Here is a 27,422-nt window from a genome sequence, read left to right as displayed (position 1 = left end):
AGCGCAAATCCCAGGTACGGCTCAGCAACAACTCAGAGTCGCTGCCGTAAAACCAACATAGGAAGAGAGGTTCAAACAACCGGGACTTTTCGGTTTAGAAGAGAGGAGACTGAGGGGGGATATGATAAAGGTATATAAAATCATGAGTGGTGTGGAGAGAGCAAATAAAGAAAAGTTATGTATTAGTTCCCATAATAGAAGAACTAGAGGACACCAAATGAAGTTAATGGGTAGTAGGTTTAAAACTAATCAAAGAAAGTTCTTCTTCACACAGCGTGTAGTCAACTTGTGGAACTCCCTGCCAGAGGAGGCTGTGAAGGCTAGGACTATAACAGAGTTTAAAGAGAAGCTAGATAATTTCATGGAGGTTAGGTCTATAAAAGGCTATTAGCCAGGGGATAGAAATGGTGTCCCTGGCTTCTGTTTGTCAGAGGCTGGAGAGGGATGGCAGGAGACAAATTGCTTGATCATTGTCTTCAGTCCACCCTTTCTGGGGCACCTGGTGCTGGCCACTTTCGGCAGACAGGCTATTGGGCTAGAAGGACCTTTGGTCTGACCCAGTACGGCCATTTTTATGTTCTTATGTAACCCGCCCATCCACCCACAACCCTGTGAACTATCAAATGTTCCCCGCTGCAGCGAGAGCCAGTCTCACATCTCTGCATCGGCCTTGGGAAAAGAGGGTGAGTCACTCAAGAAAGCTCCAGTCCTAATCACACGTGGAACCAGCTCTTCCAGCTATATATCAACTCAGGGATTTTCATCCTGGATCACATCACTGGTCCGACCAAAGCCAGCTGGCTACCCGCTGCTGCACAAGACCATTGGCCCATCCAGTCTTAGATCACTAGCCCACCAGCACAGGCATACTGCCTCCACATGGTAGTGTAACCCACACACCATGTGTGGTTCACTGCCCCATATAGTGGCACTTAGACCACCTACAGCAAGAGATAATGACAAGCTGGCTTTATAGCTCAAGCTGTAGAGGCTCCTAGACACAGCTCTTTTGAGGTCCCAGGTTCAGATCTGTTGTAATAGCTACTCACATATGCTCCAGAGAGGCAAAAATCAATCCTGAATTGCACCCAGCCAATCATGCAGTGCTGCAAAGGAAGGGATAAAAAAACCCTCTGATGGCAGGATATGCCCTGAAACTTGAGATCAGAGTGTTCTTTCCTTCACTGGCATAACAGCACAAGGCACCCATGGCCCTGTAAGACACAGGGGTTGCTCACATACCAAGTGGTCCAAATTCAGACCCCTGAAGCACACCGCTATTTAGTCCTAGGCTTCTTTTTTAAGTGGCAACGTTTTCATGATCAGCTAACAAGCCTTCAATTACTGGAAGGACAAGCCTTTTGTTATTTTACTCACCCTGCCTCCTGTTTATAAACAAACTCCCGGCCTCAAAGGCATGGAGCAGCACACACTCTGTGGCAGTTCAGAGCTATTTCTGGAGCTAGGGCTTACGCTTTAAGTAGACCCCAGTGTAACCCCCCTTTTCCTTCCCAGGTTACTCAGGAGCAGGTCACACTCAGGTGTGCTTGGGTGCCTGATGGTTGTAACATAAAAGAAGATGGTGATGTTGTTTAGTTGGAGAGTCTCTATCTACCCCCTTGCTGCAGTCCCTGGCTCATAAAAAATATACAATGACAGTGCCTTCAACTGGCTGGCCCTGTACACACGTAATGGTGTGCCTTGGGAGCCTCCAGGAATAAAATTATTCCAGCAATAATCTGGATCTAACTCCAGAACAATTACAAATTATAAATAACATACATCTAATGGATTCCATTAGAATGAACACACCTTTACTTAACAACTTTAAGAAACAGGGTTTAACAGACTAACAGTGAATAACATTAACAAAGTACACAGAAGTAATAGGAACTTATCAAGCTGGCATGTGCCCTGCCACCATTTATCCCACCCCAGAGAGTATACTCCTCTGGACTCAGAGTCCCAGATGCTTGCTTGCGTGGGCGTGCTTGAAGATCTGCAGCTGGAATGGAGGTTCTCTGTAGGTCGTGTGTGTGAGTCCAAGCTGGGCAGCCAGCTGCAAACTCCCTCTGCCACTGGAGCAGGCTCCACCAAATGCCAACAGTTCTAGTTCCCGGAGTTGGACACTCTGCCTCTCTTTGGACCCAGAGTTAGTCTATATCTCTGAGGTCTGTCTCAGACAGCACTTTCCCAAAGAGCCCATTTACTTACAGCCCCCTCCTGTGCTGGTTGTGGTGTAGTCCTTCTGAGCCATAGGCACAGCCAGAGTCTCTCCCCTCTAGGGCAATCAGCTGCCCCAGAAGCAGCCAGCTAGATCCAAGTCCCAAACTTTCTCAGTCCCGGGTTGTAGCTGCAACATAACAGCTCCTGGACTGGATAAGGCCTCCACAGCAGCCTGGCTCCCTAAATGGAGAATCCCAGACTCTAAGACCCTCTCTCCACATGCCTAGACAGGCCTTCTCTTCCTGGTTTCCTCAAGGGCTCATGGGAGTTGTAGTCTCTTAGGGCTAGGATGCAGCACACAGGATCCTCCCAGAAAAAAAACAGGGGAACCTTTGGTAAGGGAACTACACCAGTATAAAACTGAGGGGTTTAAACTTTAGGGGGGCACAGACTCCCCCCTTAAATGGCACCATTCTAAGGAAGCCTCATGCTAGAACTTTTCCAGCAGGTTCTTTCAGGACAAGAGCAGAACAAGTCCTCACTCCTGACTGAATTCATGGCAAAGCCGGTACCTCTGCACATGGACTCAGCTCTGGCGGTGAAACAAAGGACCCCAATCACACCCGTGGCCCCTATCCTGGCACACCAGCTGTTTCCCCTTTCTGCAGAGAGGGCCATGAGTTTGACTCCTCCTTGCCACCCACACCTGCTTCCCTGAGAGCACATGGTATCTCCGGAGGCCTCCTGTAGAGATGAGGGGAGATTTTCAAGAGGAACACTAGGCAGTAGGTTCCCCAGTTCCACTAAAAATCACACCCCTTTGTAAATCTGCCTCTCATTTTCTGGCCCCACCGACTAACTCATCTCAGGTGCTCTTGAGCTGGCCTCATGCCTCCCTGAACTGCCAGCTAACGGGGCATGAAAGGCAATTAGAGAGGATTTGCCTGATTGATCTCCTGGTTTATTTTTCCTCATAAGGGCACTAATACAGCTTTGCCCAGAAGTCAGTAGCAGTGATTGATGAGATCTCCTCATTTCCTCGGCTTTGATAAACCCATCCAAGACACTTAAAGGCAGCCATGTCTCCTGCTGCAGGAATGAAGTGTTGTTAGGTACTCTGCGTAGTCCTAGCAAAGGTAGGTAGGGAAGGGCCGGCAGCCCTGACATGCACAGGGCACCTCTAGAAGAGAGCCGTAAAGGGCCACCAAGACTTTTGTGCCACAGCAGGTCCTGTGGTCGAACACATCTGTAGCTAGATGTAGAAAACATGACAAACAGAAGAACGGCCAGACGGGATCAGACCAAAGGTCTGTCAGCCCAGTGTCCTTTCTGCTGACAGTGGCCAATGCCAGCTGCCCCAGAAGGACTGAACAAGACAGGGAATCCTCACGTGATCCCTCCCGTCACCCATTTCCAGCCTCTGACAAACAGAGGGACACCATACCTACCCATCCTGGCTAATACCCATTAATGGACCTATGCCTCCATGAATTTCTCTAGTGCTTTTTTGAACCCTGTTGCAGTCCTGGTGATCTTCACAACATCAAGACAAGTCACTTTCTGAAACACCTCAACTGGCCAGCATGGGGCTTGAACCCACAACCCTAACTTTATTAGCACCATGGTCTAACCAGCTGAGTTAGCCAGCCCAAGCCATAAATATGCACCAGCTAATCCACAAATAGGACTCAGGAGTCCTGCTTCAACAGACACTGCAAGGCCCGGCTGTGCCTTGCTGGTTTTTCACTCACATAGCCACAAGAGGCTACTTGGACCGCAGCCATTCACAGGCAATGGAGTTGAACGAGCTCAAGTATTAACCCCAATCACCATGAGGCTGGAATCACAGGGGACTTTGCTGACTCCAGACTGCCCCGTCACGTAGCCGCAGCAAGAGCAGAGGGAGAATCCAGGACTTTCCTGCTGTCAGCGCTCAGACGCCAGCCACATGAATGAAGAGAACCCACCTTAGAAGCTGAAGCAAAATGCAGGACTATGTAGCACTTTAAAGACTAACAAGATGGCTTATTAGATGATGAGCTTTCGTGAGTCAGACCCACTTCCTCAGATCAAAACCTTAGAAGCTGGCACTACGGAAACGTACCCCTTGTACGGCTGCCAGTAGAGGGCGACACAGACACCCTGGAGCTGTTCTGGTTCCATCCAGCAGAAGGCAGCCACATGTGCACACATTCTAAGACCTGTCCCTGAAGCCACACGACTTCCAGAGGAACTGCCGAGGCTCAGCCCTTCTCAGGATCAGGACCTTAGACAGTCCAACCCATAGTTCCAGGAGTGACACTGCAGCACCTCCCACTGAGCATCGATTGCCAGGGCTACCACGTGACAGCGGGCTGTATCACCGGGGGAGAACAGCTATGAACATCTGACCGAGAGGAGAATTTGGTCCCATTAATGAACAGTAAACAGGCAGCAATGACACCCTGTGTCATACAGAAGCATTCGCGCACCGCTCGTGATAGCAGATCCATTGCACTGAGCTGCCTCCTGCACTGTAAACGGGAGCTCTACTGGTGAAACATCTCCTCGATTAGCAGACACAGAGCTCGCAATTGTTGTGGGTAATTACCCATTAGGATCAAGTGCAGCAGTGACCCACAAACAGCAGGAATTTCAGTCCCTGCCTATTGCTGCGGGGACAAAAATCCTTCCACCTGGATCTGAGCCCTTGTATGGGGCGGGGTGGGGGGAGGGCTTAGAGAAATAACCAAGAGTCGAATGAGCAAGATAGGAGACTACATTTGCCAGCACTCCATGCGGGTCCTGTGAACATGGGGCTTGTGATGGATGAAGGGACACATTATTACAGGAGCCGGTGCAAATGCTTTGCCCCAAATGGTGACACACGATGACTAGTTTGGAAACGTCTTGCTAATTAGAATGAAATGCTTCACCCACATCCCTCTCTAAAGGGCACAGCTGATGAAGGAACAAACCTGTGTTGGGCACCGTAGGCTTTGCTGCACTGAATTAGACCACTGGGCCATCAAAGTGAGAGGACACACACACACACACACACGCACACACGATCTGGGCAACTGAGCAATGATGCCTGCAGGAGACATGGGAGAGCGGCAGATCAAGCCACACTCTCGGGCTCTTTCTATCCGGGTTCTGTGTTTCAAGATGAACTGAAGCACCTTTCAATAACAATGCTAACTTATGTGTTTCTATAGCAACTCGTCACCATAGCATCTACGCACAACACAACATAAGGCTCAATCCTGACTTCCAAAGGCCTTGGCAAGGATCCGCCCACCCAGGCGGATCCGATTGCAGGGTCAGCATCTACATGGCCATTGTCCATGCAGGAACCTGCTCTTCGGCTTCCGCATGACTCAGCTGCGGGTTGTTTATTGGTATCCTTGACTGTGGCTATACCATTGGCAAATAGGTGCTAGAAGCTGCTGCCAGTTTGGTCAAGGTTTTGGCTAAGTCTAATCTTTTCCTGTTGCTAGTCCTGCAGGCAGCTGACCTGTCCAGGTTCCACACAGCCCGTCATTGTCCAAATGGGGAACTGAGGCACAGAGAGGTGCCGTGCCTTGCCCTAGATCACATGCTGTAATGGAGAAAGAGCGCAAACCAATCGAGACCCGGTCCAATGCCTTAATCACAAGGCCGTCTTCCCTCCACCACCAGGTGCCATTGACTGAAGATGCGCATGCTTCTTCAAAGGTCTTCGCGGCATCGTCCTCGAAGAACACAAACATCTCTCAGTAGGTCTATGGGGAGGGTTAAATGCAAGAATGGGTTCCCATGGAAAGTCTCCTCAAAAGTTTGTGCAAAGGAGGGATTGGAACAGCAGAAGGGTGGACACAGAGGGTACGTCTAGACTACAGGCTTTTGTCGACAGAAGTTTTGTCAACGTGACAATGTAGACGCAAAGGACAGTGTAGATGCAATAACACTTTCTGTCGGCAGAACTCTGTCAACAAAAGGCGTTATTCCTTGTAGAATGAGGTTTACAGCTGTCGACAAAACTGCTGAGTTCTGTCAACGTTATGTCCACTTTTGTCGAAAAAACCCTGTAGTCTAGACACACCCAGAGAGGGAGGTGTTCCAGCCACTAAGGGTCCAAAGAGATGAGTGGGAGATGGAACAGCTGAGGTCTTTGGCAGGGGGAGGTGGACCAGTTTATGGTCACTTTGCACAGCACTTTAAAGTGCAAACGTGTAGCAGATCCTAACGGCACGAGTGAAAAGCGAAGGCATGAAGCTCACGAGTGGCACTGAAAATGTAAAATGAGCAGCAGTTTGATGAGCACTTACAGGAACGCCCTGGGCTTGGAGAGACAGCTCTATGAGGGGACAGAATGCTGAGCCCTGAACACACATTATCCCAGCTGGCAATGCAGCCTTAGGTCCAGCCACAGAGAGATCATCATATGTCACCCATTCCCAGCCTCTGACAAACAGAGGCGAGGGACACCATTCCTACCCATCCTGGCTAATAGTCATTGATGGATCTACCTTCCATGGATGTATCTAGTTCTTTTTTGAACTCTGCTAAAGTCCTGGTCTTCACAACATCCTTCAGGAAGGAGTTCCACAGGTAGACTGTGCATTTTGTGAAGAATGCTTCCTTTTATTTTAAACCTGCTACCTATTAATTTCATTTGGTGACCCTTTGTTCTTATATCATGGGAACAATAACTTTCCCTTATTCACTTTCTCCATACCTGTCATGATTTTACAGAAAACAGAGCAGTACTCCAAGAGAAAGTTCTCATGAAAGCAACACTGAGAGGCTACATGGCAAGACCACACATCAAGCAACAATCCCTAATCAGTCCTTCAGTTCAGTTGCTCTCAGCACTTCTTCTGTTTTCCTTCCACTTCTCTTCATCTCTGTCACTTTTTCATTCTTGTGTTCAAACAAAAAAAAACCCCTCTGTGATTTTACATTGACAGGGATTTGTGGGATCTAAGTCTGGAATCTCCTACCAACTAGCTCAAAGGATGGGGACCAGTTGCTTCCTCCCCCTGTGCCTCAGTTTCCCCACTTGTGAAAGGAGGGTGATAAGATTTACTCATCTCAAAGGAGAGCGGTCAGCCTGATTTCGTTACCACTAATGAAGTATTTTGAGATGCACATGTCTATTTAATGCTCTATGATTTTATTATACATACAGATCTTCAGCTTTACACAGGGAAAGAACTTAAGTCCTTCTGTTTTTAAAAAAACAGACCTCGACTGTTTCACCTAAAGGTCATTCCTTAGCCTTCTGTCTCCCAGAACCCAAACACTGGAGGCCAAAATCAATCAAAATATACTTATAGCAGGTCTATGATTCAACCCAGAAGAGGGCAGCACTGCAGAAAACAGACACAACAATGCAATGAATACACAACTCCACTGTTCAGTAAGAATGTGTGTCCTTCTCTAGTGGCTGGTCCACCAATTATATGAACCTACCACAGCTACCAGAATCAACCTTCTGCTCAAGTAGTAAAAGCTCCCGGTCTCACTGAGCTAAATCCTGTATCTGGCTCCCAACTAGAACAACTGATGGTATTCTCCCCTCTGCATGTACATCCAGGAGAAACATAGGATCAAAAGGGGAACAGAGCACTGTCTGCCAAAGAACAGATGTTCATTTACATGAAAGCAAAATCCAAGTGTAATGGAAAGGGAAAGGCAGTTTCCCTCAATAGCAGAGTCCCATGTAAAGGAGTGAGGGAAGAATATTATTAAAACAAAGAATTCAAAGAAAAATAAGACCATATAAATAAGAAAACAATGCCCTCCCCTCCCCCCCGCCACCAAATAGTAACAATTAGGGTTGGTCTCAGGGGCTTCTATCCATTGAGGGTGGGGCCAAAAAACTTGAAAGCTAAACATTTTTCAGCAAATCTCCCCCCCCCCAAAAAAAAATCATTAAAAACAAACATTTCCTGGGCAAATTTCCATTTCAATGGAAAAGCCATGTTCCATCGAAGAAACTGTGATGGGAAATTGTAGGCCAGCTCTCACAGCTATACATCTATTCATTTTGAAAACTGCCAGGTTTGCAGCCTCTGTTCTGTCTCTTCACACAGTCTTGATGAGAGAGCTTTCTCCTCTGTACCTCCTTTAATCTAGAGCAAGCCTCCTGGCCCTCTCCATATAGTCTCATTAAAACCCTGTTCCCCCACCCTGGCACACATCTGGCATGGAGAGGAAAGAGAAATGAACCAGCGATGGGCAAACAGGGACCAGTCACCTAATCCTTTTGAAAGTTTCAGATCAAATGAATTCCAGATCTGATTCCCCCGTTCCCCCCAGTTTTGTCCATCTTATTTAGGAGGTAAGCATAATTATGAATGAATTAGACATGTTTACACAGCATTATAGATACACAGAACTGAATGTATCATCATCCACAATTTACAGATGGAAAAACCGAGGCACACCCAGGCTAAGTGACTTGATCGGTGACAGAGTCAGAGTCTCCGTCCAATATATTTTGTACAAAGATGCTATAAAAGTAAAACCAAAGCTGCATGGCGCCTCAAGCGCTTGCTATTCCATCAATAGCCTCTTGCAACAGGATACACCTCTTTAGACTCCTAACTAAGTTTTCTTTCTAATGCTACATTAAGGACAAATCCCTAGTCAAAAAACCAAAACCCACTGTTGACAATCAAATAGGCTCTAACCGAGTAAAACAGAAACACGAGCGCTGAATTTTCAAATGGGTTCCCACCATCCCAGTCTAACCATCTTCCCTTCAGAAAAAAAACCAAACAAACAATAAAGCAAAGAGTTTATAGAAGCAATGAAGTGGTAATTTCCCTGTTCGGTTGGGAATCAATACGTGGGCTTGTCACGGTTTTTATTTCAAAGGGGCTGCTCTCCTTTCGTGGGAGGCCAGACTGACAGAACTCCAGTGCCTGACTTACGATTACTTCATCTGGGCGAGATATTTTTAATTTAAATCTCACCCGAGTTGGATACAGGCTCACCCAAGATTTGATTTACGGTTAATTCATTGCTCCATTCCTATAATTCTAAATTCAGTCACCGAACAGCTTAATGCTGATAGAATCACCAGCGCCGTTCTTTATGAATGAGTGTCGGGGGAATTTTGTTAGTAAGTGCATGTTAGCAACTGTTATTCACTTCAGCAGGAGTGGTGGGGAAAGAGGGGGGGGGGAAATATATAGACACAATTCTTGGTTCAGGTACCAGCATTTTCAGAGACCGAGAAACATACTGTGGCACTTAATGATTTAAGAGTAAAACAGCTCCGGGATTATAAACTAGGTTTCCTCCACCTTTCCTCTCCCATATGGTATTTCACACTCAAATGGAATCAGAAGTCAGTTCTCAGAGTGGTTCATTTTGCAAACAAACATTTACATGCATTTAATGCTGCACTGGTTCGGAGAGTTCATCTAGCAATCAAGATTTATGTCCCTGGTCCTTGTACGTCACAGGGAATGAGGGCAGAGGGGGATGTGTGTGCAAATAGATCATGCCTATGCGTGTAATGGAAACTGATTCCCTATTTTCTGCATTAGAGCTACACATTCACCCTGTCCAAAGGACAAGGTAGAGTTCTAATGCCAGCCACCTTGCATTAATTGATGGCTCAGAGGCTTGGCATGGAAACCCAGACAGGCCACCCGCACACAAACTGACACAGCTAAAAAGTCACAAATCGGACACTGCAGCCAGGGGAGAGGAGGTTTCGCTACAGAGGCCTTTGCTTCTAGGTCACCAGTTCAAATCAGGGGGGCGCACCAATTTAATAGCTCTGCAAACAGCTGAGTGACTCTTAGCCCATTTCCTTAGGGGGACAAGTGTCCCTAAAACCAAATCCACTATTGAGATCAACACTAGGTGGCAGCCTCAGCAGGGAGGTTGTGGACCAAATGACCTGTCATGTCCTAGAGCAGACTCCCTCGCAGAGTAAGGGTGTATACCTGAGGGGGGAAGCTTGCAGCATTTCTGTTCTCTGGACTTCAGTTTGCCCCCCAGGAAGGTAAATCAAGCATCAAATTCACCCAAAAAACTGAGGTAAGAACTAGCCCAGCTTAAGGTCTTTACAATACTTTTCATCACTGATAATGCCCAGGCCTGGGTAAGGGGGGCGGTTTTCCTGGATGTATTTGCTACAAGGGATCACTAGCAACCTGCATGGAGAAGATCTTGAAACCTGGAGTGCCCTTTCTAAAGTTCTCAGCCTCGGGGGGGGGGGGGGGGAGGGCTTTATAGCGTGATCAAGTCTGTCTGCGTGGCGGCACGGTAGCCACGCTCATGACTACGTTAATGCTCAGTTGGGACGTTTTCAGTGTTTAGGTCTTTTTGGCGGGGCAGGTTTTGTGTATGTTACAAGGATGCCAAAAAGCGAAGAATGCGCCGAGTTAGACCAGTGGAAGCGCTAATTAAGAAAAAAGAAAGACAGCTACATAGCTCCAGTAGTACCAGGCAAAAAAATAAAGAGAAAGGGACACTTTCATCCAAAGACAGACCTTGCAATAGTCTTTCATCATCATAGTAATGCTTAGCATTTCTGTAGTGCCCAAAATCCACATGCTTTACAATCCAGACTTCCCAGGGCTGGTGGAAAGACTAGCAAGCCACATTCAAAGGCCGGGAAAAATGGCATGGGGAGGGAAGAGGAGGGGTGGAGGTGGGGGTGAGGGATGACTCAGCCCAAAGGGCCCAGTGTGTCAGTGGCAGGTCTGGAAGTATTACACCCCTCCGCTGGCATCTCAGCCCCATGACTTCACCGCCAAGCCAGACCTTCCTCGTGTTAAGCCATTCAGGTGACATTTCGATTTCCACAAGCTTGAACTTGTCTTTTTCTCCAGTGGGGCTTGACAAGTATTTAGTCTGGAACATGCCTGCTCTCATGGTGGGTAGAGTTAACCCCTGCTACAGGGGTGGCGCTTAAACTTTTACTCGGCTAGTAGTATCCAGGCTAACTTCTATTACAGTCAGTGGAAAGATCTCTTTGATCTGATGGGAACTGGCTGAACCTGTCCCTGCCTTGTGCCTCAGTTTCCCCACCAGTAAATAGGGATAATTATGTTTTTTTGAGGGCTCTGATGCTGAGATCTCCAAAAGACAAGCACAACGGGGGTGGGGGGAGGCTAATTTTCTTCTCTCAAGCAGCTTGGGGGGAAAGCAGAGAGAAACCCACACTCCCATGAGCTAACGCGCTCGACACACAACTGTCCTACTTCCAACTTCCAGCAGCACTTTCCCCACACAGACTAATTCATTGCTCAGGCCTCCTGCATGTCTGTTGTTTGGGAGACATTACAACCAATTTGGAAAACAATACAGGAAATAAAAAGCCCTATACCCAGTTCTCCCTACAGACAATATTACCGGTTACCATTAGTGACCTATTCAGCCAGTAACACACCCTTTGAGGTGTTTAGAATGGCAACCTCACCTGTGATCAATGTTCCTTCTATTTTTTCCATCCGTGTGCAGAATAAATTTTGTTATGTGCACCAACATGTGTGCAGATGTGCACCATCACATGCTGAAACACATGCTGCCAGCTGAGGGCGCAGTGGGGCACTCTGCTATTCAGCTGGGCGTCATTTGAATCTTTCCTGGGTGGCTGCCCAAGCACTGAGCGTAAAGGGAATGCTGCCCATGACTACAGTTGGCAGCAAAACGATGGTCTAATGCGAGGGTGGGAGGCCTCTCCTTTGTCCCCTCTCATTCTCCACCTACCAGACTGTGTGAGGGGAGCTCAGGGCTTCAGCCCTCCAGCAAGATGATGGGACTAAGGGCTTCTGCCCAGCAGGGAGGACAGGTCTGGGGCCTTTGGCTCTGCAGGAGGTATCTGCTAGGACTGCAGCCCTCAGCAGGTGCACCCAGGCTCTTGAACATCTGAGGCTTGTCCAAGGCAGCTACAAGATGTGGTAAGGTTGGCTCCCCAATATTAGCTCAGCCCCTAGAATGTGACTTGAGAGTTGCAGGTTCAAATCCCAGCATGGCTCCTGGATTCTTTATGTCCCTGGGGGAGTCACCTAATCTACCCTGGACCTCTCTTCCCCATCTATAAAATGGGGATAATAAGTCTCTACTTCCCAGGATGCTAAGACAACAAAATCCATTCATGATTATCACATGCCACAGTGGTGAGGGCCAGGTAAAAATCTAGACCTGTGGTGTCCAACACACTAGCCGTGTGTGGCTATTTGGCTGGTTGAGTGTGGCTAGTTGGCTCACAAAATTATTTACATGTTCAGGAAAATATGGCTAGTTTTCTATAGCAGCAAACAAAGCACCCCAATGAAGCCTTAACTCCAGTAGTACCTCCAGCTCATAGGCCTTTCCTGTGAACATCTCAGTGTGCTTTAAAATGTCACATTAACCCTTGCAACACCCCTGGGAAGTAGCTAGACTTTATTGGGCCCATTGACAGAAGGGGAAACTGAGGCAGGAGAGGGCAGCTGCGGTGGACATCATGACAGTACTCCATGTGCCTGGTGCTCAGTTCAAGACTAACCACCCATCCCAGCAAAGCCAGAGACTTCAGAGTTCAGGCCTCTAAGTCAATTGTGAGACCTTTTTTTTAAAAAAAAAAAAAAAAAAAAAAAAAAAGAACCTATTATAACACATACCAAAGGTTCCCTTAGAAGCCACTCCCAGTGCTGGCTCCCTTTGGTTTGCCTCCCAGCTTGCTAAGACTCTCCGAGCAATCCAAATCCAGTACCCAACATTCGACATGCCCAAAGAGGGCTGGAAGGAGTAAGATGAATGGAAACATGGAGGAGAGGGTATTTTCTTTCTCCACAGAGAAGCTGTGTCTAGGAAAAGATTTTCTACTGCCCTCGCCACTGTTGCTGGATTTTCTATGCCCTCATCACCGCACTGAATGTAGCTGCCTTCCAGGCACTAAAATTATGCAGCCAAGACTCCTAAACAACACCAGGATTTATCACAACGAAGTGTTTTTAAATGCTCATCTTCGATGTAAGCCACCCGGAAATCATGCAGCTGTCATGAAGTTTTGGATCCCATTGATTTCTCCGACTGCCACAAATTTAAGACAGGATTGAATGGCAGATTTTCATTGAAGGCTGGGGCTGTTTTTTTTTTAATGAGATCTAACTAAAAGGAGATACTTATTTTAAAGGCATCCCCATACCAAATATATTCCGACTGGGAAGAAAAATCTTATCCTTTAGATTTCGGGGCTTTTTTTTTTTTTAAGGAGGTTTCAGTCTGAACATGTATGGGAAAACAGACACAGCTACATAGAACACATCACATCTGTTGCACTATATGAAGCCCAACTCTTATAAAAAGCATGCTTAATAAGAGCTCCCAAATTTTTAAAAAAACTAGACAATTAAAATAACCTAAATGCTTCTCTGAGCCCTGAAGCCTTCAGACTGAGGCTGAAAGGGCGGGGGAGGGGAGGGAAGCACCTAATCTCACACTGAGGCACACACTGTAATTAAAATCACACACACACACAAAAAGGCAAAGGCAAGCAACCCCATGCTCCACTGGTTCTCTGCATTCACAGATTTAACTAGCTTTTATAAACAACTGAGGACAGATAAAGAGAATAAGTTTGCATGCTTTATGCCTTCTAAAATATTTGTGGAGTGCTGGTGCATGGTCAAGATAAGTCCTGCGGGTAGGAGCTATTGAGTTGGCTGGAAAATTCCCTACAACCTTTTCGTGGTTTCCCTAGAATGATAGCAACCTCTAGACCTGCCACTCCACACACACACACACACACACACACACATATCAGTGCATCAATTCACTCCCATTACCTCCTAGTTATCTTGAGTAACGAATCACGGGTCCCTTGTGCCAGGGGGAAGCCATGAACTCTAGTGCAGTAAGGTTTTGCATAGAGGCTAATAAATACTAGACACCAGTTCAGTGCAGACTCCTGGTTGAGATTGAGCTATAAAAAAAATACCCCACATGTTTTGCACAGGCTCTTCTTCCTATGACTAAATATGACATTTATAGGACTACACATGAGAACCCCTCCCCTATAACTTTGTAAAATCCTAGAGAGGAAGTGGGTGATGGTAGGTAGGGAGGTTTCTCTCTGTATCTGCCCACATACTAGAAAGCTAAAGAAATGCTGTTTGAAGGGATGAGGCTGGGTTTATCGGGGAGGACTTCCTCTGCTGCTGGAATATTGTATTTCTATCAAAACCATGTGTGGCTCCGTCTTCAGACCACTTTTCCCTGTCTACATAATTTAGAGGCGTATGGCTGATGAGTGAGGAGTGTCAATATCCGTGCTTCGGTTGCAGCCCGCACCGAGGCACAAAGAGATTTACTAGGGGAAGGCAGGATTGAGATCTTAAAAATCCTCCCCCACACCTGGTGGAAAATAAACTGGGTTTTCTTTTTCCCCTAGATATTGACAATCCGAGGTGGGTGGGGTTTTTCCCCTCCGGTTTTTTTTCTCCCCTCACTCACTCAAAGGGGGTCGTCCACCCTCCCTCTCCCATACACATTGCGCTGGGAAACTCATTCTCCCAGGTGAACTGGGTCTGCTTGTCAAGCGAAGAAAAAGTTTGAAAATGCAGTAGGTGGGAACGAAGGGAGAGAGAGAGAGATCGTAAAGGTTTTTCCCAGGCAAAGCATCTACTGTCAGATCGGATGGCTATTATTTTTCAATGGATACACACACGCGCACATACACACACACACACACACACACACACGAAGATCGGATGGCTTTTCTTTTTCAATGGACACACACATACACACGACACACATACAGACACAAACACTTTACCCTTAGTTCTACTACCCCGGTCTGTCAAATCGGATTCGTTTCCCTGCTGTGCACACACAGCGGAGGAGACCTATCTATAGAAATCCAAGGACCAACTTGGCGACCCTACAAAAACCCCAGGATTAAATCCCTCGGACCCTGTTCTCGCATCCCATTCGCATTTTTTTTATAAAAACTCTTCCCCCTCTTCCCCAAAGACAGGGCATCTTCTGGCCCTATTTCTGGCCGTTCAGTCTTTGGCTCTCACCGGGGGAATCGGCTGGGGAAACTTTACCGCCCCAGCCTAAGTTGATTTGGCAGGGGAGGCTGGAGGGGAAAGGAAGAGAGAAAGCTGCAGCAACTTGGAGTGGGGCTGCTTCCCCCCGCAACGTTCAGCAATGGGGCGCTTATGAAATGGAGAGCGGGGGGCCTCCCCCTGCCTTTCCAAGGGCCGAACCGTGCGGGGGGCGCGGCTGGCAGGTGTAGGGGGCAGGCTGCCCCATTGCAGGCAGGCAGAAGGAAGGGGACAGCCAGAAGGGATGGCGCACACACACACTCAGACACACACACACCCACACTCAGACACACACACACACACACACACACACTCAGACACACACACACCCACACTCAGACACACACACACACACACACACTCAGACACACACACACACAGTCAGACACACACACACACACACTCAGACACACACACACCCACACTCAGACACACACACACACAGTCAGACACACACACACACACCCACACACACACCCAGACACACCCACACACACACTCAGACACACACACACACACACACCCCGCCACCGCACTGAAACTTGCCTGCTGACAAGTCGCGGGCTCCGGCTGCCGCTTCCAGCTCCTCAGCTGGCTCTAGGCACCAGCCTCCGCTCTCCGCTCACCCACCCGCCCAAGCGGCGGCCGCTGTGGAGCCGGGGCGGGGGGGAAGGGGCCGATCGGGGCTCGTTTCCAAATACACCCCCTTTCCGGAGAGGGGGGGTCCTTTTGGGGAAGCAACCCCTCCCCCCTCTCGTTCATCGCATTGCCAGGGATTTCCCCACCGCCCAAGTGCGCCGGAGCGGGGGGAGGTGTCCCCCTGCGCCCCCCACCCCTCCCAGGTCAGGCTGGTGGCCCCCCCGGTCCCCCCCCCCGAGACCGGGAACGCGGGCTGCTTACCTGGGAAGGCTGCTGCTGTCCCCCCTCCCTCCCCCGGTCTTCAGCGCGGGCGCCGCATTGACACTGCAGAGGGTGTCTCTGGAAATGTGGCTCCGCTCCCCAAATCCTCCACGGCGGCAGCTTTTCCTCCAGCCTCCGAAAGGCACCAGCCTTGCAACCCCCCCCCCACCCCCTCCAGCACCCCTCGGCCCGCCCTGCCCCCCGATCCGCACGGGGGGGGGCGGCAAGGAACCGGGCGCGCTGCAATCCGGAGCGGCGCCTCTTCGCCCCGTCCCCCCCGGGTCTGGAGAAGGCGACCCGGGGCCGCTTCACTCAGCCATGCCCCGGGCTCGGCGGCTGCCCCTGCGGCTCGGTGCCCGCCTGGCAGGGCGCACACTGCGGCTGTCTCGCCAGCCCTGCTCCCGCTGGCGCGGCGGGCTCGCTCTCCAAAGGGTGGGTGGGTGGGGGGGGGGGGCTCAGGCTTACACCCCCCACCCCTCTCCGGTGCAAACAGCCCAGGCCGATCCCGGAGCGACGTGGCGGGAGGGGGGCACCGAAAATCCTTCCCGATCCCGGCTGGCTCCTGCCTTCGCCCGCCCGGCAGAGGCGCGGCGGGGGGGCGGGCCGGGGCGGGAGGGTCCCCGGGCTGGCTTCCTCGCCCCCCCCCCTTGCTTTGCTCAAAGTTTGCTGGGGGATCCTGCCACCAAACTCTGCGGCGGCTGCTCGTGCACTGAGGCGCTGCCAGGCGCCGGCTGCCTTGATTTGACTCCCCCCCCCCCCTTCTCACTATACTCACTAGTGACACCTAGGCGCGCCAACCTGATTGGGCTAATTGTGCAATTGCATTGCCGGGGGGGGGGGGGAGGAAGGGAGACAAGAGCTCAAGGGAGCGGACACACACGCTGCTCCCCCCCCCCCCCCGCGATTGCTCAGACAACCCCTCCCCCCCACGCACTGCCCCTCCCCCCGCGCCGCCTTGCGCGCTCTTCCGCCGGTGGCCGCGCAGTGGGCGGAGGGGGCTGGGGAAGCGAGCAATCTTCCTGCTGCTGAGCCTGGCAGCGAAAGCCTAGGGAGGCTGCTCTGCCGCCTGCTTCTTCCTCTCCTTGCTGGCAGCTCCCGAGCTGGGGGGAGCGACTCGTTATTTTATCAATTAATATTAATCAGTCTTTATTTCCCCCCCCCCCCGTCCCGTCCCGCCTCGCTGGACCTTCCAGGCCCGGGAGACTTACCAAGCTGCTCCGTTTTCCAACCCCCTTCCTCTTCCCGGGGAAGGGGCCAGCTGCAGCCCGTGGAAAGGCGAGGAGGATCCCTTCGGAGCAACAGGTCTGACTCTTAGTCCAGCAGCCGCTTGATGTAGCCTGGAGGCCACGGTGAGGGGCCGGGCAAACGCTGGCGCCAGAACGCACCGCTCCGGGCACCCTCGATATGCCTAGCACTCTAGACACTGGGGCGAGGGGGAGGGGAAGGACAGTATCCAGCCCCAGAAAATCTTGCCTGTCCAAACCTCCTCTGCAGGCCTGTGGATTTATGCGGAACAATGCAACCCATTTCTGCAGGGTCCCCAGTGCCTACTTGGTGGCTCTGAATATCTATTTGTGTTGTATGGGAACTCCTAGGGGCCAGGACTGACTGTTGCTGTGTGTCTGTGCAGCACCTAGCATAATGAAGTTCTGATCAAGGCCTCCAGGTGCTGCCACAATACAAACAAACTACTCCTAGTTTGAGATGCCTGTTTCACCTTTAAACATACACAAGTGCCACCATCACAGGGCAGAAATCTATTTCCATCCCCTTTTGCACCCAGGCATGTTTTGTTATAAAACAATATTGCCGTCTCCTTGAAACAAGTTTTGCCTCCCTAGGGAGCATGTATTTATGTGTGTTGAAATAGCACTGGGTTTCTATTTCCTGATAGATGGATGGGGATGCAAAGCCTTTTTTTTTAAAGGTGGTGCATAAGATGTATTTATTATTCTTTATCTCCTGCGTCTCGCAAGGAATCATTTGTTTTCATTCAGAGAAATGAATGCCATGTGAAGCCTGAAGAGTAATAACACAGCCAAATGACACGGGAAGAGCAAGACAGAAATCTACCAGATACAATGGCAGGTGAATAACCTCGGCAGATCACGGCTATTGTGAATAGCACGGCATTATTTAATGCCCATTCTGACTTGCAACATCCATTTAATAATACATATGGAAATCCCTGGGAAATTTGGTTCTGCATTTAAAACTCAACTGTCCCTTACACGGATGCTCTAGACTCACTGCGGTTCTTTTTTAAAACTGAGGAGGTAGGCGAATCAATGTGATTCTTTCTCTTTCTTAAAAGAATGGCTCAAGTTAATAGATTGCTCATATCTATGGATTCCATAAGAGTGAGTGACAAACAAGACTTTATTTATAGGCTCTTTCATGCACAACGCTGGGGGGGTTGGAGAGGGGTCAAGACTGGATAACCCACATGGCCTCTTCTGACCCCATGAATAGCTGCAGTAAAAGGGCCCCAGGACATATTACCCGGATCTGGACAATTGTAATCAATCAGATTTATTTTTTGCCATTGACTTTCATGACAGCAAGATCCAACCAGCGCTAACTAGAGACCAAGATCAGGGGGCTTCAAAGTCATTGAGCATCCACAATTCTCAGGAGTGACAAGAACTTAACACCCATCAAGGCCTCATTTTACATCTGGGTGGAGAGAGATTTAGTAGATTGGAGTTGTTTCCAGGCAATCTTCCTGCACTGCCTGCTTTCCCCTCTTCCTCCTCCTGCCCAAAACCCTCCTCTTTAGCCTCCCATGGCTAATAATGTCCTAGATATTGATGCAGTTGACATACTGCCCATTTAAACTCTTGTAGATTTCTTCCCTGATGAGGACCCGGTATATAGCTCCCAGCACACACCTCCTTTCATTTTGTGCCTTGTTATCTAACCACACACAGGGAGAGGTTTTGACAACATCCATGGCTTCTGAGCAGACAAACACATTTTTTCCTAGGGTATTTTTGTTGTTGTTGTAAGTCTCAATTGTTCCTAATGACAGAGCCCAGAAGCCAATTTAAAACGAATACAAGAAAGAGGGAGAGGGAACCCCCTCACAAGTTGTTCTCTCCCCACCATTTTACAGGTCTGTAAACCAACCTGGTATTTAAGTTGATAAAAGCCAGATACTCTTGCTCTGTAAAGCAGCTAGTGCTGCTTTAGGGCTTCTTAGCTTGGTCTGATCCAGTTAAAAACCTAAATCATAGCGCCACCTGCAGGAGGCTAGAAAATTCAACAGCTCTGGAAATCACTTAAGCCAGGAGGAGTGTTTAAAAAAAAGTGGAGGCAGCGGGGGTGAGAAGGGGTGTGTGGGTTCTGACTGTGTGTAATTGCACCCAGACACACTCTAGGGCGTGTACGTGGCTGGGTTAATGCCACTTCTCAGCTCCCTCAAGGCCTTATTTTGCCTGGTGTCTCACCACGCTGCCCCAGGCCTGGGTTATCCTAGTATGACACACCTCATATTGCTCCAGCCTCCTGCTGAAGCACCCTCAATCAAAAGCTGTTAATTTAATTTTCTGTGCACTAAATGCCACGATGAAATGACGATAATAACTCAGGCTGGTGGAGCAGCTCTGCTCAGCTCGCAGAAGGCCACTGATTTTCAAACGCCCAATCCCCCCTCCCCTTCCGATGTGAGACACTTAAACAACTTTACAACCTCTGCTGTCACCCAAAGCAAAATTGGCCTCCTCTGTTGAGTTGTCACCATTTTTGTCGCGGACAAAGATTGTCTTCAGCGCACTATCGGAGTGTACACATTTCATTGCAATTGGTTTTAAAGCGGGCCCAGACGCCTGTGCTTAGCTTTGTTATTCCTTCCACTCCGGGGCAATGTTCCCTCTAAGGGCAGGACTACACAGCAGGGCGAAAGCCGAAATAAGCAATGCAACTTGAGCTACGTCAATTGCCTAGCTGAAGTCGAAATAGCTTATTTTGGCTTTTGGTGCTGTCTACGCAGCAGGAAGCCCAAGTCAGAGCACTCTTCCTCCAACTGCCTCGTAAAATGAGGGTTACAGGAGTTATAAGAACAGCCAGACTGGGTCAGACCAAAGATCCATCTAGCCCAGCGTCCTGTCTGCTGACAGTGGCCAATGCCAGCTGCCCCAGAGGGAGATAACAAAAGAGGTAATCATAGAGTGATCCCTCTCCTGTCATCCATTTCCAGCCCCTGACAAACAAAGGCGAAGGACACCATCCCTACCCATCCTGGCTAATAGCCATTGGTGGATCTAACCTCCATGAATTTATCTGCTTCCTTTCTGAACTCTGTTAAAGTCCTGGTCTTCACAACATCCTCTGGCAAGGATGAGTCAGAGTAAGAAGTCCCCCAGCTCAACATTATGTCGAAATAACGGCCTGCTGTGTAGACGCGCACTATGTTATTTCAGAATAAGGTCAGCTATTCCAAAATAACACAGCTGTGTCGACATAGGTTAATTTCCCCACTCCCCATCCATGAGTGGAATAAATTTTGTTATATGTACAAAGGCATAGGCAGATGTGCACCACCAGTAGAAACACGTGCTGCCAGCTCTGGGCACTTGTCTGATCAGCTGGGCAGCATTTGAATCTCTCCTGGGTGCCCACCCAAGAACTCAGGTTACACGGAACACTGCTCCTGGAGCAAATGGAACCGAACTCTTGCTCGGTGGGTCAGCAGAGACCAGAAGAGTGCAAGCAAATCGCACAGGATACATGTCCCTTCTTGAGGCCTGGAAAAAGAAGCAGGGGAGTGAATTGGAAGAGAGGGGAGTCTCATCCGTTAATCTTTGTGTGACTCATTTAAAATAGACTGTACCAACCAGGCTACATATTAGGGATGAAAAAAATACCCTAAAGAGTTAACCAGTTAAATTATTTGTTTAACTGGCTAACCATTCACTGTGGGTGGCAGGGGCCGATCCGGCCTTGTGGGCTGCTCTGTCCCGGTTGCATGCAGCAGCCAGAGTCCTGCTAGCCAAGCCACCATGGGTAGGGGGCTGCTCCCACTGGGGGGCCCTTCTGTTAACTGGTTACCCAGTGAGCATGCTGGTAAGGTATATGCTTACCAGGTAACTGTTTAACAGTTTAACCTATAACATCCCTACTGCATATCCCGACAGGCCTTTTCCATCTCTAGCTTCTTGCCCCTCATGCCATCTGGGTGGCGGTGTTTTTTTCTCCCCAGCTCCGCAAGATTCAGAAAGCTGCTCATTTGTTCTTCAGTTTTATCAGCTTCCAGTATGGGCACACAAGGGGGGGGGGAGGGGGAAGACAGAACGGCTGGAAAGGGAACACAAACAGCCGGCAATGAAGGGGGGGGAGGGTGAAACGTGGAAAGAACAGGATTCTGTTAGCAATGCAGTCAAGTGCCTGGTTGTGGAGAAGAATCTAGGTACAAATACTTGGGTGACAAAGAATGAAAGAGCCTCAACGAGTATCTGGAAAGCACCCATCTATTCATTTTTCTATGCTTGTATAGGATCCAACAAGCACACCCCCTCAGTGCCCACAGTCATATGCTCTTGCTGCTAGAATATAACGAGGCACGCAGTGAGACACAATAGGACTGGGTCACCAAGAGCTTGGCCTAGCAATGCAGCAGGAGGCAGGAGGCCTGGGTTCCATTCCCTTCTCTGCCACTGACTTGTTACGTGGCCCTCGTCAAGTCACTCGATCCCAGCGTGCCACAGTTTCGCCCCTTCTGTAAAATTCTCCCTCTGTGAGGCAGCAGAGAAATAGTGCACAGCTTAACATTGGCAGATGTGTTTGCGAAAGCTGATGTAGAAACACAAACACACCAGGCTGGAATTCCATTTATACAATCAGATGCACTGGTAAGTGTACGAGATGTGTTGCCTACCAGATTTTTTCTCATCCATTTTTGCCAGTGCCTATGAGTGGTTTCCCATTGTACCCATGAAAAAATTGGGCAAGGGAGATTAGGAGATGGTCAGAAATCAGATAATTAGAGATCAAAGAGACCTGGTAGTTTAGCTAGTCCTCCCTTTTCCTCTCTTGAGCAGTGCAGAGCATGTATTCTGCTGCGTTTTCCAGTCTAGTTTTAAACACAAGCAACCGAACCAGCAACATCCTCACCCATATGCAGAATAAGTGGCTGTGGAGGGCACCCAAAAATTTGGGGCACCACTGGGTCTTAATATCCACCTACCCACCTCTTCCTCTCCCTGCTCTGTGGCTCTGCTTCCTCCTGAGAGGGTCTAGTTAGAATAAAAGTGACAAAGAGAGATTAGGAGAACACTGCACCTGTGAGTTTAACATTTGCTTTAAAATATTTCAACAGTGTGTTGCTGAAGATTATAAAATCACTCCCCTAAAAAAGTCATCCCTCTCTCCCCCCAGGCTGCCATTGGGCATAGGAGCACCTGTTTAATAGCACCATGCAAGGCCCTGTAAATCCGGAGAATGCTCCTGAATTGGGTTTCCACCACTTCCCATGAGAGAGGATTTCCCAGACAAACAGCTGTCCCTGGCAGGAAGTTGTTCCTAACTATTCAGACTGATTTCCCCTCTCCCTCCCTGAAATTCTCCTAGTTTCTACCCCCATTGGATCCAAAGACACTTTAGGCTTTTCAGCCTCCCAATCCTTTCCCCCAACACCCTCCCCCAACACATCAATCTATCCCCTCCTTTTCTCTAGAGTGACAAGGTGGGTGGCTTATATATTGAGATATACCTATCTCATAGAGCTGGAAGGGACCTTGAGAGGTCATCAGGTCCAGTCCTCTGCCCTCCTGTGAGGACCAAGTACCATCCCTGAGAGATTTGCCCCGATCCCTAAACGGCCCCCTGAAGGATTGAACTCACAACCCTCGGTTTAACAGGCTAATACTCAAATCACTGAGAAACTCATCTATGGGACCCACTTATACTGGTGAAAGATACAAGCAAAAGACACCAAATTGGTCCAATAAACATGTGACCGCCTCACCCAGCTTGTCTCCCTGATATCCTAGGACCTACCGCCACCTTCCCCCTTTCTCAATTACAACTGTGAGATGAGTGGTTCTGCAGCAGCCTTCTCCCACTTGCCTCAAATGGTGGGTTGAGGAAAAGGATCTGTGGGGAATGGGAAGTGACTGTCTAGGAAGGAGTACTGCAGAAAGGGATCGAGGAGTCAGAGTGGACCACAAGCTGAATAGGAGTCAACAATGTGACACGGTTGCAAAAAAAGCAGACATGATTCTGGGATGCATTAACAGGAGCGTTGTGAGAAAAACATGAGAAGTCATTCTTCTGCTCTAGTCTGCGCTGATTAGGCCTCAGTTGGAGTATTGTGTCCAGTTCCGGGCACATTTCAAGAAAGAATTGGAGAAGGTCCAGAGAAGAGCAACAAGAATAATTAAAGGTCTAGAGAACATGACCGATGAAGGAAGACTGAATGAAATAGGCTTGTTTTGTTTGGAAAGAAGAAGACTGAGAGGGGACATTTTCAAGTATCTAAAAGGGTGTTATAAGGAGGAGGGAGAAAAATTGTTCTCCTTGGCCTCTGACAGTAGGTTGAGAAGTAATGGGCTTAAATTGCAGCAAGGCAGGTTTAGGTTGCTACATGCATCTGACGAAGTGGGTCTTTGCCCACGAAAGCTTATGCTCCAATACATCGGTTAGTCTATAAGGTGCTACAGGACTCCTTGTCGCTTTTGCAGATCCAGACTAACACAGCTACCCCTCTGATATCTATAAGAATTGTCATCAAAGCAGGAAGCTGAGCTCCTTACACTTGTTGGTGTGTGGAAAGTGCCATAGAAGAGCTATCTAATTCACAATCCTGCCTCAGACCATGGCCAGGACTAGACACCCTACTATTGACATCCTGGGAATAGCTCGCTCCTAGAAATTTCTTCAGCCCACACAGTTAGCAGTTACCTTCTCTAGGACATGCATTATTTTGTATACCTTCCTTGTGTCCCCATTTAGGGTTTGTCTAGACTGCATCCCTCTGTCAGCAGAGGGATGCAAATTAGGCAGGTTGACATTGCAAATGAGGCAGGGATTTAAATATCCCATACCTAATTTGCATAAACATGGCCACCGCGTTTTGCCGACTCAGCACTTTGTCTGCAAAAAGCAGCAGTCTAGAGGGGAATCTGTGGAGAAATAAAGCCTTTTTCGACAGATCCTGTAAACCTCCTTGCAGGAGGCATAAGGGATCTGTCGAAAAAGTCTTTCTTTCTCAACAGATCCCACTCTAGACTGCTGCTTTTTTGCAGACAAAGTGCTGAGTCGGCAAAATGTGGCGGACATTTTTATGCAAATTAGGCATGGGATATTTAAATCCCTGCCTCATTTCCAGTGTTGATCTACCTAATCTGCATCCTTCTGCTGACAGAGGGATGCAGTCTAGACATACCCTTATTTACGTGGGTCAGATTTCCCCTCAGACTTGTTGCATATGGATGGCTTTCCATGCCGCTGATCCCTGTCACGACCCCAGGAAAAATGATTCTGGGATGCATTGACAGGAGTGTTGGGAGCAAGACACAAAGAGTCATTCTTCTGCTCTACTCTGCCCTGATTAGGCCTCAAGTGGAGTCTTGTGTCCAGTTCTGGGCACCACATTTCGAGAAAGATGTGGAGAAACTGGAGACTGTCCAGAGAAGAACTACAAAATGATTCAAGGTCTAGAGAACATGAGCTATGCCAGAAGATGGAAATAATTGTGTTTGTTTCGTTTGGAAAAGAGAAGACTGAGAGGGGACATGATATTGGCTTTCAAGTACCTAAAAGGCTGATACAAGGAGGAGAGAGAAAAATTATTCTCCTTAACCATGGAGGATAGGACTAGAAGCAATGGGTTTAAACTGCAGTAAGGGAGGTTTAGGTTGCACATTAGGAAAAACTTCCTAACTGTCAAGGTGGTTAAACACTGGAATAAATTGCCTAGGGAGGTTGTGGAATCTCCATCAGTGGAGCTATTTAGGAGTAGGTTAGGCAGACATTTGTCAGGGATGATGCTTCGTCCTGCCATGAGGACAGGGCACTGGACTTGACTTCTTGAGTCCCCTTCCAGTTCTAGGTTTCTGTGATTCTATGATTCTGGGTGACATTTCTATTTCAGCTGTTATGACTATAAGGTTTTGGGAACTGGACGTGTCTTTCACTGTGGGATTGTACAGCATGCAGCCTAAGATCTGTTCTCACCTGTGCCTCTAGACTCTACCACAAGGCTCATAAAATAATGCTGTCCCTTTAAACTCGGTTAATTTTCACCTCGGGACTTGACAGCACCCCTCCTCCCCGCTGCTTTTATACAAGTTCCCGCTGAAGGAATAAACCTGCCGAAGGAATAAAAGCTGCAAAAGGAATAAGCTTGCTGTGCATGTTGTAGCCCTTTATATCTATGAAGCCCCACTGAAGCCCCTCTCAAATGAATAGAGAGATAATGTTAATGGAATTATGCATTGTGTCTGATCAGGGACTGCCACTGAAAGATAAATGCCAAGGCAAAGCTGAGGCATTTAATCAGAAATAAACCACCTCACCATTTTTCTTCTCCCAAAGAAGCAAACCACGGCTCTGTCACTGCATATTATTTTGCTGGCATTATCTCTTATTTCCAAATAATTCAGTTTAGCGGGGGAGTGGGGGCAGGTGGAAATGTGAAATCAAATTAATTAGAGTGACCCAACAAACTTGTGTTTGCACTGGAAGATTTAACATGGCAGCAAATCTAGTAGGAGACAAATTGCATTCGAATTAATTTAAGGGAGATAATTTGGGGCATATCAAGTTTATTTAGGATCAATTTTAATAAGCGAAAATAAAGTCAAGCAGTGGATGATACAATCAGCCAATCAAAAACCCACGCTGGTAGAGGTTTATACAGTGGACTGGCAGTTACTTAGAAAGCCATTATGTGGCAAATTCCATTTTTGATTGACTCAGACTATTACAAGGGTGCTCAGGTTCAGGTGGTTGAAATATTAACTATGAATAAAGTATCTGACAGCTTTGCCCCTTCAAGGGGCCTACTCTGAGGTAAAATACACTTTATTGTGGGTGGTTAGCAAAAGGCCCCACGTGTCGCTTTAGCCATCGATGTGGCACACAGCAGTGTTATATGGTTGAGTACATTGGGGACTAGCTTGGACCCATTGAGACACCAGGGGCAAGCAGGCCCACTGATGGGGGGAGCACAGGGGGCAATTTAAAAGGACCTGGGCCCCCCAGCCACTGCCACAGCAGCTCGTCTGAAAAAATGTCTCTCTAGTCAAAGATGCTTCGGACATTTCCCAGGCAGGTTCCGGCGCTGGGTGCCTAGGCCCCAGAACCTGCAACGGGAATATCAAAAGCATCTCTGAATCAAGCAATGCTGCTGCAGCTTTCCCCAAAGCTGGCAGGTTGGGTCGAGGGAAGGGAAGGGAAGGGAAGGGAAGGGAGGCTTAGTGGGGCATGGGGCATGGGGCGAGGCCAGCAGGTAGGGCATGGGGTGAGGCCAGCCTCTGGCAGGGCAGGGCGAGGGTCTCTTGGGGCTTGTTTGGGTGTGGGGGGGAGGGCGCTTCTGGTCTCAGATGAGGGAGGGGGGTAAGGGTCCATTGATTTCTGCCTTGGAGTCAAGAGTTGCTGTCAGGGAACCTGGGGAAAGTCACTTTTCCTTTGTGCTTCTTCCCCTTGCAGCCCTGAGGATGAGGACGATGTGCATTAGTGTACAAGAGCCCTACTCACGGAGCAGGACTCCCACTGTGTGAGGTGCTGTACGTGCCCACACAGTGAGACCCCTCCTGAAGCATTTCTTAGCGTGTGTGTGCAGAGCGGCCTAGCCCAATGGAGACCCAATCTAGGCACCGCCGTCGTATAATATAGCCCCATCCGCGTGCTAGGCCTACGACTGAGAGGAGCAGGTTCTTACTCCTCCCCAGAATGACAATCGATTGGGTTTTTAACACAATCTTGTCCATATGCATCTTTATAAGCCTTGGCATTTGTAGCATGTACTGGGCCAGATCGCCAGGTGCTGTATTGCAGCTTCGCTCCACTTAAGACAACTTGATCTGGACCGTTATATTTATCGAGCCAACAGCTGGTGATGGGAAACCATCACTGCCATTCACCAGGGACTTTTCCTCAGGTGACCTGAATGGAGTACAGGTTGCACCTTTCTAAATCCAGCACCCTCGGGACCTGACAGGTGCCAAACCAGAAAACAGGGGTGGATGAGAGTGCCGTGGGGCCCAAGGCAGCGCCGCGGGGCCCCGGGCAGCAAAATTTCAGGGGACCCTCCCTCTTTGACACGGTGCATGCACAGGGCCTCGGGAAGTGCAGGGCCCGGGGCAGCCGCCCTGCTCGCCCTGCCCTAAA

General features: G+C 48.8%; 1 protein-coding gene across 4 annotated transcripts in view; it reads right to left on the bottom strand.

Annotated features, from left to right (window-relative positions):
* PLXNA4 (plexin A4) overlaps window positions 1-16,258 on the bottom strand; it is a 684,657-nt gene extending 668,399 nt beyond the window's left edge. For 2 of the 4 annotated variants that reach the window (XM_075925673.1, XM_075925711.1), the window contains exon 1: window positions 16,092-16,258. The gene's annotated coding sequence lies outside the window, so the exon portion shown is untranslated. Of the gene's footprint in view, window positions 1-1,377; window positions 2,194-2,214; window positions 2,607-16,091 lie in introns of those variants that run through there. The other 2 variants (XM_075925677.1, XM_075925684.1) reach the window with 2 other exon arrangements.
* Window positions 16,259-27,422: the final 11,164 nt, after the last annotated feature.

Source organism: Pelodiscus sinensis, chromosome 1 (assembly GCF_049634645.1).
Source record: "Pelodiscus sinensis isolate JC-2024 chromosome 1, ASM4963464v1, whole genome shotgun sequence".
In the NCBI taxonomy this organism is placed as follows: Eukaryota; Metazoa; Chordata; order Testudines; family Trionychidae; genus Pelodiscus; species Pelodiscus sinensis.
Note: the sequence above shows the minus strand (reverse complement) of the source record. Positions and strands in the feature narration are given on the sequence as shown.